The sequence below is a fragment of the Kogia breviceps genome, chromosome 5 (assembly GCF_026419965.1).
Source record: "Kogia breviceps isolate mKogBre1 chromosome 5, mKogBre1 haplotype 1, whole genome shotgun sequence".
NCBI lineage: Eukaryota > Metazoa > Chordata > Mammalia > Artiodactyla > Physeteridae > Kogia > Kogia breviceps.
Genome location: NC_081314.1, coordinates 46,708,106 through 46,721,479, shown reverse-complemented (window position 1 = coordinate 46,721,479; position 13,374 = coordinate 46,708,106). Strand labels below are relative to the sequence as shown.

Sequence of the window (13,374 nt, the reverse complement as noted above, 5' to 3'; positions counted from 1 at the left end):
CCCACAAATGTACAATCACGGGAAATATGGGGGGAGGCATGTCACAATCTGGCAAGAAAACTAGATAATGAATAATGAGACCTAAAAACCAGTGTAAATAGTATTGACCCCACCGCAATAGGGGCTTGGCGACCTGAACAACTCACTCCTCAGCGTTTCTATTTCCTCATCTCCCAATGGGGGGTGGTCATACTTGTGCTGCCAACATGACAAGGTTTGTCAGGAGAAGCCAGAAGATAAGGAATGTGAACAACATTAAGTGGTAAATAAAAAAATATTAGCAGAGGTTGCTACTATTTAGATACAAGACACAGAAAAGATAACGATGTAAAACGGCCAACACAGATGCTCCAAGGTGCTCAGTTTCCATTGGTTCCCTTCCCTGGCCCCAACCACCTTGGGCTTCCTTTGGGGACACCTCCCTCCGGCTTGCAGTAACCCCCACCCAGTTATGTGAGTCTCCCTCTTCGTTGCACCGGCAGGTTGGAACCTGCTGGAAGCGCGTTGTGAAGTGAGCGGAAACCTGCCCGCAGCTAAAATTCGCGCTTCAGCACATTGAGGCCGAGCGTGTGCAACGTGTCCTCCTTAGGCGATGGGGGCTGACGGGCAGATGTTGCCCGAATGCTCATTCATCAAAAGACTCTTTCGCCCCGGACCCCACTAGGTCTTGGGCAGAGTCTCGGCTACAGAGATATCGGGGCTGGGAGCCTCAAGGTCCTCTGCGCTCTCAGCAAGCAGCCGCGGCGTTCCATCTAAGCACTATGTCCTCGGTAGAAAAGGAATCGATGGTGTTCTGGATGCTGGTTTTCAGGGAAGATGCTCTTCGCGGTCCCGCGCCTCCTCGGGAAGATAATTGAGCGCCGAGCGCGAGCGCTGGGGTCGCCGGTCCGGGAGCCGCGGCTGCCTGCGCCGCGAGTGTAGGCTACGAACCTCCCAGCCCTCTCTCCCCAATTTGCCTTCCTGCCGCAGTCCGGGCCCAAATTCTCTTTACTTGTGAGTGAGCACACACAAGTTCGCTGGGCACGATCCTTCCATCTGCTTCCCCGAGGGGGTCCAGCCTTTCAACGATTAACCGCCCAGCCAACGGGGAGGAGGGAAGGTGCTGGATGGAGGGAGTGGGGAGGGGAGAGGCGTTTTGCACGTTCAAAGGCACCAAAATTAACTGCCAAAGCTAAAGAGGTTTGTTTTCTTGCGTTTTTGACAGACGAATGCGGTGGGATGCCTGCTGGGCCGACTGCCGCCCCGGCCCGGAGCCCTGGGCTCTCACTTCGCAGCCTGCCGCTGAGTTTCAGACCGCAGTCCTCAGCCTCCGCCCGGCTTCACCCCCTTGCCGAAGTCTGCAGATCGATGGATGCTGGGCGCAGGCTTTCCCTGGGCGGGTTAACGCTGGCTTAGGCTAAAGCCCCAAAGCTCCCACCTTCGCCTCCTGTTTATCTGCCCGCTCCCACCACTACCACCGAAGTACGTGCCCCTCCGGTAGTGTCGGGGCTCCGATCCGAGCGAGGGGGGAGGGCGCCTCGCCACCCCCTCCTCCCCATCCCCGCCGCGACTCGGGGTTTTACTGCAGCAGCCGGAGGTGACAGCGACGCCTTCGCCTGCTCCGTTGCTCTCAGAGCCCCGGCTTCCCCTGCATCCGGAAAGCACCCCCTCCTGAGAGGCTGGTCCCCGGAGAAGTGCTAACGAGCTACAGGAAACCAAATTTAAAAATGTAGAAGTCGCTGGGCTGCATTCCTCCGAGGATGAGCCTGGTCGCCCAGGACTGAGAGTGGCAGCGTGTGGGAAGTTGGGACCATAGAGCAAGGGGGGAGGGGAGTGGTGCAGCCAGCATTCTCTTCTGGAAGGAGTCGTTGGGAGCAGTGCGGTTGGACACAAGTTTGCCTGGGAGTGTTTTCCTTTTGTCAATAATTAATCACCGGAATCAGTCTGGCAGAATTGGAGTTTTAGCAATAGTGCAGAGGGCGGGGCCGAACACCTAACTCTTGGAGCCTCGAGGTGCCCAGCGCAGTGGGAAGCCCGAAGCAGTTGGGGAGAAGCCAAAGCACGGGTGCTCACCTAAGCCGCAAGGAGATACACCCAACTGGGAGGTAAGCATCTTCCATCTTCCAAATATCTGCTTGAACTGTAAAGTAGCTTTAGAAGGATAGAGTTCCTGTCTTTATAAGGAAAAAATAATGCCAAGCCATAATGCAATGTATCAGCTTATTTAACTGCATTAAAAATTTTAAGAATTGAATGGGCTTTTCCATTTGCCTTTAACTATGTTAGAAACTAAGATGTTTCACTCAACAGAAGCCAAACTTTATTATTAAAACTTTCCCAGCCAAAAGAAGAGAAAATTGCTTTGTTAATTACTTTCATTATTTATCTTTGTATAGTTCAGTAATAACTGTTCAGAGACATGTCATTGGGAGATGCTTGATTTCATTCTTAAATATTCATCTTTATCTTGTTTCATGCTCTTATACGATACTTTTTTTTTTTTGCCCATAAGCTACTTGAAGCAATAATACACACAAGTCAACTGACCAAAAAGTGAAGAGTTTCCAACAAGGAATACATTTTAATATTTTTTCATGATTATTAAGCAGGATATATTTTCTTAAAGATTATTATGTTCATTTATAAGTAACTAGACTTCTAAACCCAAGGAGAAAGGTACATATAGATAACCTTGACATGCGGGTGGGGATGTGGTATAATAAAGAAGGGTTTCGATAAGAGCAGAGATTCTAGATCTGTTTCAACTAAAATGACATTCAACTGGTTGGCAATGAACATATGAACCCAGCCCTTGATCAAATAAAGAATTTGAAGAATTGTTAAATGTAAATCTTAGCCTTAAAACTACAAATAAATGTACCAGGGAAGTTGGGAAAATTGTTTTTCTACAAGACTTTGTGGCTCAGTAGTTCTTTTGAATTAAACAAAAGTTAAGAAATACATGATCAGTTTTCCTTGTGAATTTTTTAGATTAGTGCATAAAACTAATGAGGTTTGAATAATTTGATTTTCACATCTAAATTATTCCTATGCTTTTTAAAACAGGCATCATTTTGATGACTGTTTCAATGGCTGTGATGGTTTTGCACATAGATTACTAGAGCAACAACAGACATATGAAATGTATCACCTCATTACCCAAAGATTTCTATACAACTATTTAATAACAATAAATTAACAGTGGTTCATCAAACCAAATGGGTGGGCATTCTAGAAATTTAGTGGATATGAAGTTGAAAGTCAACCAATTCTCAGCTTCAACTGGTTTTCTTAATCCACTGTTTGTAAATTTGCAAATACTTTTGTAAATAACTGTCCTTTGTAATTCTATATCTACTATGTCAGCATAAACTATTTCACCACCAAGTATACAAGATGCAAAATCTTCATTAAAAATTATCCAAATGGGACTCAACTTCCAGAATGGTGGTGTGAGGAGCTCTGTGAACCTACCCCTTAGCAAAACAACAATACTATAACTTTAAAATTCCTGTTGAAAATTGTAGATAACAACTATTTAGTCTCTAGAAATTGTCCTGAGGAAATACAACAAATGAAGAAAAATTTGTTCAAGACAATCCACTAAATTTCCGTAAGAACAGCAAGAGTTTGGTTTTTGAACCACAACTCACTTCCCTGCAAACTCCACCTGGATGTGATGGTGCTCCATGCTGAGCAGGGGGTACAGCCAAGAACACAGGACTCCCTCTCAGCCTAGATCCCAGCATAGGGCTATGGTATTTCCCTGGGAAAGCAGGCCACAAGCATCTCATCCACCACCAGTGTTGCAGAAGCTCTACCCTAGGCAAGAGCATGTGAAAGATCTGAGGCTCTCCTTCCAACCATCCGCATTCTTAACGCAAAAGAGGAAAAACTCAACAACTAAAAGACAAATAACCCATTTAAAAATGGGCAAGGGATTTTAGACATTTCTCTAAAGAAGAGGTACAAACGGCCAATCAATGAAGAGGTTCTTACTATCATTTAGTCATTAGGGAAATGAATATCAAAAACAGAAGATACCACTTCACACCAACCAAAATAGCTATAATCAAAAAGAAAGAAAATAACAATTGTTGGAGAGGAGATGGAGAAATTAGAACCAGCATATATTGCTGGTGGGAATGTAAAATGGGTGAGTTGCTGTTGAACATAAGTTGGTAGTTCCTCAAAAAGTTGAACATAGAGTTACCATATAACCCAGCCATATAATGCATATAATTCCACTCCTAGGTATTATCCAAGAGAATTGAAAATCTAGGTCCCCGTGAGAACTTGTGCACAAATGTTCACTGAAGCATTACTCATAATAGCCAAAAAGTGGAGATAACCCAAGCATCCATTGACTGATGAATGGATAGATAAAATCTGATATGGAATGGAACGATGGAATATTATTCAGCAATAAAAAGGAATAAAGTACTGATATGTACTATGGCATGGATGAACATCGAAAAGATTATGCTAAATGAAAGACTATATATTGTATGATTCCATTTATATAACATATCCACAATAGGCAAAACTATAGAGACAGAAAGTAGATTAGTGGTTGCATATGGCTGGAGGGGATGGGAGTGGCAATGAGCAGGAATTAGGGAGTCACTGCTAAAGGGTACAAGCCATCTTTTGGGGGTAACAAAAATGGTCTAAAATTGATTAGCAATGGTTGCATAACTTTGAGTATACTAAAAACCACTGAATTGTGTGCTTTGGGTGAATTGTATGGTGTTTGAATTATATCTCAATAAAGCTGTTTTTAATAAATTATCCAAGCTATTAAAAGAACCTATCGGTTTAGAACTTGGAGTTCATGAATCTTCATGTACCACCAGACCAATAGTTTATGTGAAGATCTTTCCTAAGGGCCACATGAGATAGATGAAATAATTAGTGACACAGGAGATACATATTATATGATTTGCATATGTTTATACACCTGCCCAAGCTTTTCTCTGTTTAGAAATGTCAAATGTCATTGATGCAGTCCTATAGAGAATTTGTTTGCAATGCCCTAACTTTTTGGACTCATCCACTCCTTATATTAATCCAAGCTCAGTGAGGCCAGCTGTTCCTCCTGTTTCTAGATAAGTCTAGCTCTTTGTCACTTCTTTTTTTTTTTTTTTTTTGCGGTATGCGGGCCTCTCACTGCTGTGGCCTCTCCCGTTGCGGAGCACAGGCTCCGGACGCGCAGGCCCAGCGGCCATGGCTCACGGGCTCAGCCGCTCCGCGGCACGTGGGATCCTCCCGGACCAGGGCACGAACCCGTGACCCCTGCATCGGCAGGCGGACTCTCAACCACTGCGCCACCAGGGAAGCCCTCTTTGTCACTTCTTTAGGGCAGTTGTTGAGAGAGGCCACAGTGGGTGAGAGAGGGAGGGTACCTGAATCTCAGCCAAAAGTGTACTTGTCTGCCACTCAGACTAACGTGGTTTCACTTGCACTAGATTGGCCCGGAAGTAGAAGTCTTGGGGGTACAGGAAGAGCTGGAGCAGCCACTGTAGTACTCAGAACACACTGACATGTTACTGCTGGGAAGCATCTCCAGTGATTATAATAATCTTAAATATAGAAGCTCCCAAATAGTTAATATTCTCCTCTATTCATCTTCTATATTTTGTGTTCCCATAAACTACCTGATCCTGTAAAGAATTGTGGAATTGGAAGATAATGCTTTGTCCAGAAATGGGAATATAAAATTAGTGAGTCTGAGTTTCATGGGGGTATAAGCAACACCTGAACTTGTTGCCAGGAACAGTTATGAGTACACTGAGCCAAAGAATACCCTTAGCTTTAGGGATTCAAGTAAGTAAGTCTACCTGCATCAGGAAACCTCAAGATTTTCCATTCTCACCAGGCCAAGCTTATCTTTCCATGCACAAGTTTAGAAGAGCATACCATGATGATGAAAATGGGTTTCACGCAGTTTTTTTACCATCAAAGCTTTTGTAGAGATCCTATTGTCATATTTTGTCAGATTTCTAAAAAACAATTTTAAATGTCCAACCAGTTGTCTATAAATTATGTACATGTGGGAAAAACCTCATAAGTTACTACTTATTAATATTGCTTTGATTAATAGGATTAATAATGCTTAAATTCAACATAGTTATTGTGCATCTACCCTGCACCAGGACAATTCTAGGCCCTGGATGAGTAATAAACAAAACAGACAAAAATTCCTACCCTTCAGGAGCTCAAATTCTAGAGGGGCTGTCATATAAATACATAATTTTTAAGTGAATTATACAGTGTATGAGTAGGAGATAAGGGCTCTGGAGAAAAATTAAGCAGGGAAGGGAACGAGGTACAATTTTAAACTGTGGCATCAGGCTAGGAAGTAAAATTATGTAATTAGATAATATAAAGGTCACGTATGGGATGAGTCATAAGGATTACCTGCTCCAAGTTAACTTCTCCCCTGAGGAGCTTTGGTTTCCCCTTCCCGTCAGCATTGTTTTACTACCTTGGATTTACTGCTATTTCACCAAAGAAAATATTACATTAGCCCCAACAATCCAAGCAAGAACAAGGAAGACATAACTTCATGTCTTTTCTAAAGAACTACAACCTAAATAAAACACCGCCTTATGACAACAAAAATTCTTGTTAAGGGAAATCATTAGCCTGAGCTTTCAGTTTTCTTGTGGCCTTTCTCTCTTGCTTTGCCCTGGATTCTTGTAGTCTGCCAGAGGATTGTGTGGTAGATAATTAAGGACCACTTTCCCAAAGCTAACACCTTTTGAAAGAGTGAAGAGGGTAGGGGAGAGTTTGAGAGAAAGAAAAATTTCCAGGACACTTGGAAAGGTGAAAGGAGAACAAATCTTTCAGAACTATATAACAGAGCATGGAACCCCACAGATCAACGGGAAAAAAGGAGAAAAGCAACCAGAGAGCCTCTGCTTTCCCAGACCTTCCTAGAATCTCTCCTCAGGGCACCTGGCTTAAAAGATACCTGAGGACACATTGTTCTTGTAAAATATAATGGGTGTGGCAGATCTCCTGAAATAGAACTTTTAGAAAATGGCTTAAAAGGGAGCAAGGACTTGATTTTTTTTTTTTTTAAGTCAAAAGGGAACATTTATTTCAGGCTTAGAGGAGAACCATTTGAATCAAATTAGAAATAAGTCAAAAACCTCCCTGTTATATAGGAGTTATTATGGAGCATTAGAATTCTCATTCATTTAGTTAACAGATTTTAATTGAGCAGCCACTATGTGCCAAGTACTGGGGGAAAAACACAGACCTTTCTTTCTTGAGGTTACCTTATATGCCTTTTGTTACAAAATAGTCAAAGCACACAGTGATGAGGACAAGAACTTTTTTTTTTAATTGGGGTATAGCTGTTTTACAATGTTGTGTTAGTTTCTACTGTACAGCAAAGTGGAGTTCCCTGTGATACACAGCAGGTTCTCATTAGTTATCTATTTTATACATATGAGTTTATATATGTCAATCCCAATCTCCCAATTCATCCCACCCCTCCTTTCCCCCCTTTATGTCCATACGTTTGTTCTCTATGTCTGTGTCTCTATTTCTGACTTGCAAACTGGTTCATCTTTTTGACCTGCCTGTCCTGACACTCCCTTCTAGGCTAGGTTAGAGCCTCTTTCTATGCCCCAGAGTACCCTACACTTTCCTATCATAGCACTTATCTCACTGTGTAGGATACTTGTGTAATTGTCTCTCCTCTTCTCTAGAAAGTGGCCTGAGGAGAGTGAGTAGGTCAGTCTTATGCATAGTTTATATCCCTAGTACATGCTTACTGAATATTTGATTGGATGGATAGATGGATGCATGCATGCATGCATGCATGCATGGTGATTTGCCAGGTTGTAACCAGAGGTCTTTGCATAGAGAGGCAGTCTGGCGGAGTAGTAATTAAGAGTGTGTGCTCTACATTAACTGTGAGACTGGGTTAATATTGAAATTTCCCAATGCCTCAGTTTCCTCATTTGTAAAATGGGTATAGAAATAGTGCCTCTATTATAATGTTAAGTGAACTGTCTAAGGTAATACATATAAAGTTCTGGGACATAAGTTGCTCAATAAATATCCGCTATTATTACCAATACAGAATGGCAGTTTCCTGGGTGACCGTTTGCTACTCAAATACTGCATCCCTGCCCTTTCAGCTCTATTATAAGATCGAAGGATGTCCATTAGGAATTCCAAACTAAAGTTATCACTTTGGGTTCAAGATCTCTGAAAAGATTATAAAGAGAATTTGGGAATGAATATAAGTAGAGTATTGAACAAGAAAATTTGAAGGACTAGAAAAAGAAAGAAGGAAAAAAGCTCAGGATGGCACGTCCAAAGCAATTTTTCTGGGGCAATTATACCTCTACTGCTCTCACACCCACCAGCCAAAGTGCCAGTTCATCTCTGTTCTGGAACATACTTGTGCCTCACAGAATGTCATGCCCAATAAACATCAATAAATATTCACTGATGCAGAAGACAGAAAAATGGAAAAAAAGTTTTATTTGAAGTCAAGCCTTATCTAAACCGAAGAGTATTATACTGTCTTTTTTGCTTCTTTTGAAAGTTTGATAATCCTCTTTTTGTGTAAGATCTTTAGTCAGGATTATTCTAGTGCCTCCTCACATGCAGTGTTTATCTATTACCTTCTAAATAAGATGAAATGCCAACCTGTGACCATCTATGGAAACCTAGTAACTCTAATACTTCCCTCTACTGCTATTAAAGAGAATCCTCTTGGCCTCTTCCCCAACCATGGGGGAATCTCATGTTTTTATCTTCTTCTAAGAATATTAAACTGCTTCTTAGTTGCAGCATGCAGACTCTTAGCTGTGGCATGCGGACTTCTTAGTTGCAGTGTGCGAACTCTTAGTTGTGTCATGCATGTGGGATCTAGTTCCCCAACCAGGGATCAAACCCAGGTCCCCTGCATTGGGAGATGGGAGTCTTACCCCCTGGACCACCAGGGAAGTTCCGGTCATTAAATTTTTAATAGGATATTTTATTGTCTAAAACTTTAAACAAAGAAAAAAAATCAGTCAGGTTGATCTACTTCTGGTCTTGATTGGCAGGAAAATAAGGTTATAAATCAGGACAAAAATGTTGTTCCACAGGTTTCCTCCATTTAGGAGGAAACCCTGATGCAAACACAAAACAGATGATATGGTACCCTCTCTCCAACCCCATGACCTACAGGGCAAATTCTTTCTCCCAGACTCATGTGAATCACCATTTTACCTACTTACATCCTTTGTGTCTTATGGGTTCAATAGAGTCACCTGAAAGGAATCTCTTAAGAGAAGAAAGAAAATGCATGTAGAAAATAAGAGGAACAAATAATATTGTGGTAAAAGTTACCAGCTTTGAGCCATTACTAAAACCAGGCACCATTAAGCATCCTTTACCAATGTTGTGTAATCTTCATAACAACACAGAAATAACTAACCACCTCTGTGTTAGTGATCTCATAACTGATGTTTACAGAGGTTAAACAACATCCAGAGTATCACACTATAGCAAACTCCAGTTTGCCAATTTCAAAATCCATATTCTTTTATTATGGAAAAAAATTTAATGAAGCAAATCATTCTCCAACGGGATATTGAATGCTATTATAGAAATAGTACCTTAGGGCTTCCCTGGTGGTGCAGTGGTTGAGAGTACGCCTGCCATTGCAGGGGACACGGGTTTGTGCCCCGGTCTGGGAAGATCCCACATGCTGCGGAGTGGCTGGGCCCGTGAGCCATGGCCGCTGAGCCTGGGCATCCGGAGCCTGTGCTCCGCAACGGGAGAGGCCACGACAGTGAGAGGCCCGCGTACAGCAAAAAAAAAAAGAAAAGAAAAAAAAAAGACATAAAGACATAGTACCTTAGATGTGATGAAAGCTTAGTAATCTCTTCTTAAACCCTTCTTTCTGATGGGTAGCAACCCTCAGAAGGTGCTGTCTAGACTCTGAACAGTTCCCTAATGGAATTCTCACGCCTTCAATCAGCCAACCCTTTCCCCTTTAGATTACTCTTACTGTTTAAAGTTTTTCCTGAGTTTTTTTGTTTTGTTCTTGTTTTTGGCCTCACCACAAAGCTTGCAGGATCTTAGTTCCCCGACCAGGGATTGAACCCAGGCCACCGCAGTGAAAGTGCCGAGTCCTAACCACTGGACAGCCAGGGAATTCCCCAGGTTTTCCTGAGATTAACCTCTGAAAACAATAAAACTATTCCAAACCTTTCCCTCCATAATAGCTTGTAACACCATTTAAAACCTCTTAGTTCTTTTAAGACCTCCTTGATATGTTCCTCCCCCAAATCTTCTTGCAATGTTTCCCATTGGAAACCTTCCAGATTTCCGCCATCTAGCTTCCTGAGGACGTGCTCAACTTGCTGGAGTGACTATTTTCAGCAGCTAGAGGGAGGCTAATCAAAGCCAAGATCTGGTGGCACAGTACTTCTATAAATATATAAGAATATTGGTGCTATGGTCTGAATGTGTCCCCCCAAAATTCATATGTTGAATCCTAACCACCAAAGGAAATGGTATTAGGAGGTGGGCCCTTTGGGAGGTGCTTAGGTCGCGAGAATGGGACCTTCATGATGACATTAGTGTTCTTAGGGCTCCAGAGAGATCCCTTGTCCCTTAGACCAAGTGAGGACACAGCCAGAAGGGGCAGCTAGGAACAGGAAGAGGACCTGCACCAGAACACAACCGTGCTGGTGCCTTGATCTTAGACTTCCCAGTCTCCAGAACCGTGAGAAATGAATTTCTGTTGTTTATAAGTCACCAGTCTGTGGTATTTTGTTATAACCATCCAAACAGATTAAGACAATTGGATCACTTATTTGTCAACCATTTCACAACACTATTGGCTCATAATGGACTTGAAGTCAAGTAAAATTCCTTAGTTTTTAAAATTTGAACTGATCGTGGGCAACATTTTTCCCTATCTTACCCTTGGACAATTGACTTTTTGAACTGAAGAACAAGACTTTGTATTTTTCCCAAAGTTTTACCCTCAGTCATTTTTGAGGCTCTGTAATCTGCTAAGTCTTTCAGAACTCTACCCCATAACTTTGGTTCATCTGCAAATTTGATCACCCTTACTTTCTATGACATAATTCAGCTGGACAAATATGTTACAATGGTCAGGACAAAACACAGAGCCCTGGAGCTCACCACTAAAGACCCACTCACCATCTTTATAATGCTTCACCATTTACAAAGCACTTTCACAAATATTATTTCATTTAATTCTTACAATTATCCTGTGGAAAAGATATTATCATCATTCTATATTTGAGAACAAAGATTCAGAAAGACTATCTAATTTGCCTGATGTGACACAGCTAATAAATGACAAAATAGAAAACAAGGCTTAGGGCTTCTGACTGTTTCCAGTACCTTTTCAAAGACCGATATTTAAATACAGTGATTAACCTAATCTCTTTTTCCTTTTTTTCCCCCCACATAGATATCAACAGAGACTAATTAAAATTATGAAACACTTTCTATAAACAAAATCTCACCCAGAAACCTAGTGTATAAAGCAGATTAAAAGCAGGCTACTCTGATAGAAGTGAGATGTGAGGTGTGAGGCTCTTAGCTTCTGTCTCTGTCCCACCTGGGGCCTCTCCTCAACCCTGCCATAGATGGTAATGTGGCACCTTATAGCCCTCAGAGTACGTTGGGAAATCACCAGCCGATGGCATGTCCTCAAACTAAACTTCTCTAAAAATAAGTTTTAAAATGAGGCTAGCTTGTGATGCTTTGTTTTTATAATACATTCTAGAATTTTGTGGGAGATCATCTCTCTAAGAGGTTTAATAATCTTTTACACAGAATAGAATTGTTTTAAAGTTTGAAGACATCTGGGTTTATTTAATTCAAATATTAATTTCACAGATGAAGAAGCTGCAACCCAGAGAGGAGAAGTAACACACACAGAATCATTCCTCAGGAAAGCAAGGACAAGAACCCCGACCTGGACCCTTCTAGGCAGGTAGATTCTTCTGATTGATTATATCATAGAGTCTCACTTTTAGAAATCTGCCCCTTTTGCCTATAAGGTGACATCTTTAACAAGATGAAGCTTCTGTTTCTCGCTTAAGCAACCAAGAAACATTTATGATATAGTTGATATTATAATGGCATTTAAGATGATACAAAGGAGTGAAATGTGGCAATTAGCTTTAGTAATGAGGCCTTGAAACAGTGGTTCTTAGCTTACAGACATTATAGGCTCCTTTGAAGTGTATACCAAAAAATGTTTATGCAAAATTTGCAAACATTTCAAGGGGTTCACAGATTCCACAACCCACCCCCCCAACCAAGTTCTTGGCCTCCTGGTTAAGAACCTCTGGCCAATTTCAGTACAAGTGCCAGTGTCAGGATTACATAGCACTAACTACTGTCTTATTTATGGGTTTGCTGGTTAAAACTGCTTCTGTTTCGGCATCCTTCATTTTTTATTTAAAGGGAGCAGTATCTTATCCTGGAAGACCTCTGATACAAGAAAGGAGTAAATGTTTCAAAAAGTACTTAGCTAACCAGATGGGACAAATGAAGAGAGGAATATGATACAATGAAAACATTTTCTTAAAAAACGTTAATGAAAGTAAGCCTAGTCAGTGTTCATATGGGACATTCACTTTCTTTCTGCTTATTTTATTTTTAAGAAAGAAAGAAAAGGAAATAGAGTGGAAAAAACCTAGACTACCACTAGCCACCTACCCACTCACATTAAATCTATAGTAAATGGGCAAAAAAGAAAAGGTAGAGGGTGTGGACAAAAAGAAACAGATTTATCTTCAGTTTCTTATTCCTTTGCTTTTGCTGCAATATTTTAAGAGATTTATGGTTTTGAAACAGTTGGCAACAATTTCTTCAGTTCAGAATAGTTTGGGAAGCTCCACTGTTACTTTAAAGTTACTGATAATGAGGCTTGATTTTTCTAATTCAAAAAATACTTGTTGGACACTTAGCATTTGTAAAGCATTTATAAAGTCATTTGCATGATAGAAAGAGCACTTTGGAGTGAGAGAATCCCAAGAATGGGTCTCAGTGTTGTTTCCCCCTTGGCTTCTGACAGTAGTGAAGTACAAAAACTTAATGAGTCTCAGTTTCCTCATCTTTGAAATGAGGCAATATACTTTTTTATCTACTTTGTGATAGCCACACCAGAACTGAGTAAACATTCTGAAGAATAATCTCTCTAAAAGCGGCTTCTATCTTAACAACTGATAAAGTTGACACATTCTGCCTTAAAAATGATCTCATTCTCTTCTATTCTTTGTCTGGTATTCATAGGCTTAGCAATAGTACATTAGTATAGTGTATAATAATCATAACAGTTAACATTCACTTAGGCCTTCTTCCTATGTTTTATTATTTATACTTTATACT

The 13,374-nt window shown here is 41.1% G+C and overlaps 1 protein-coding gene across 6 annotated transcripts in view; it reads left to right on the top strand.

Annotated features, from left to right (window-relative positions):
* Positions 1-457: 457 nt before the first annotated feature.
* The window catches only part of SPTSSB (serine palmitoyltransferase small subunit B), a 33,764-nt gene continuing 20,847 nt past the window's right edge, over positions 458-13,374 (top strand). For 2 of the 6 annotated variants that reach the window (XM_059063617.2, XM_067033936.1), the window contains exons 1-3: positions 458-993; positions 1,205-2,084; positions 11,875-11,971. The gene's annotated coding sequence lies outside the window, so the exon portion shown is untranslated. Of the gene's footprint in view, positions 994-1,041; positions 1,100-1,204; positions 2,085-11,874; positions 11,972-13,374 lie in introns of those variants that run through there. The other 4 variants (XM_059063618.2, XM_067033938.1, XM_059063619.2 and 1 more) reach the window with 3 other exon arrangements.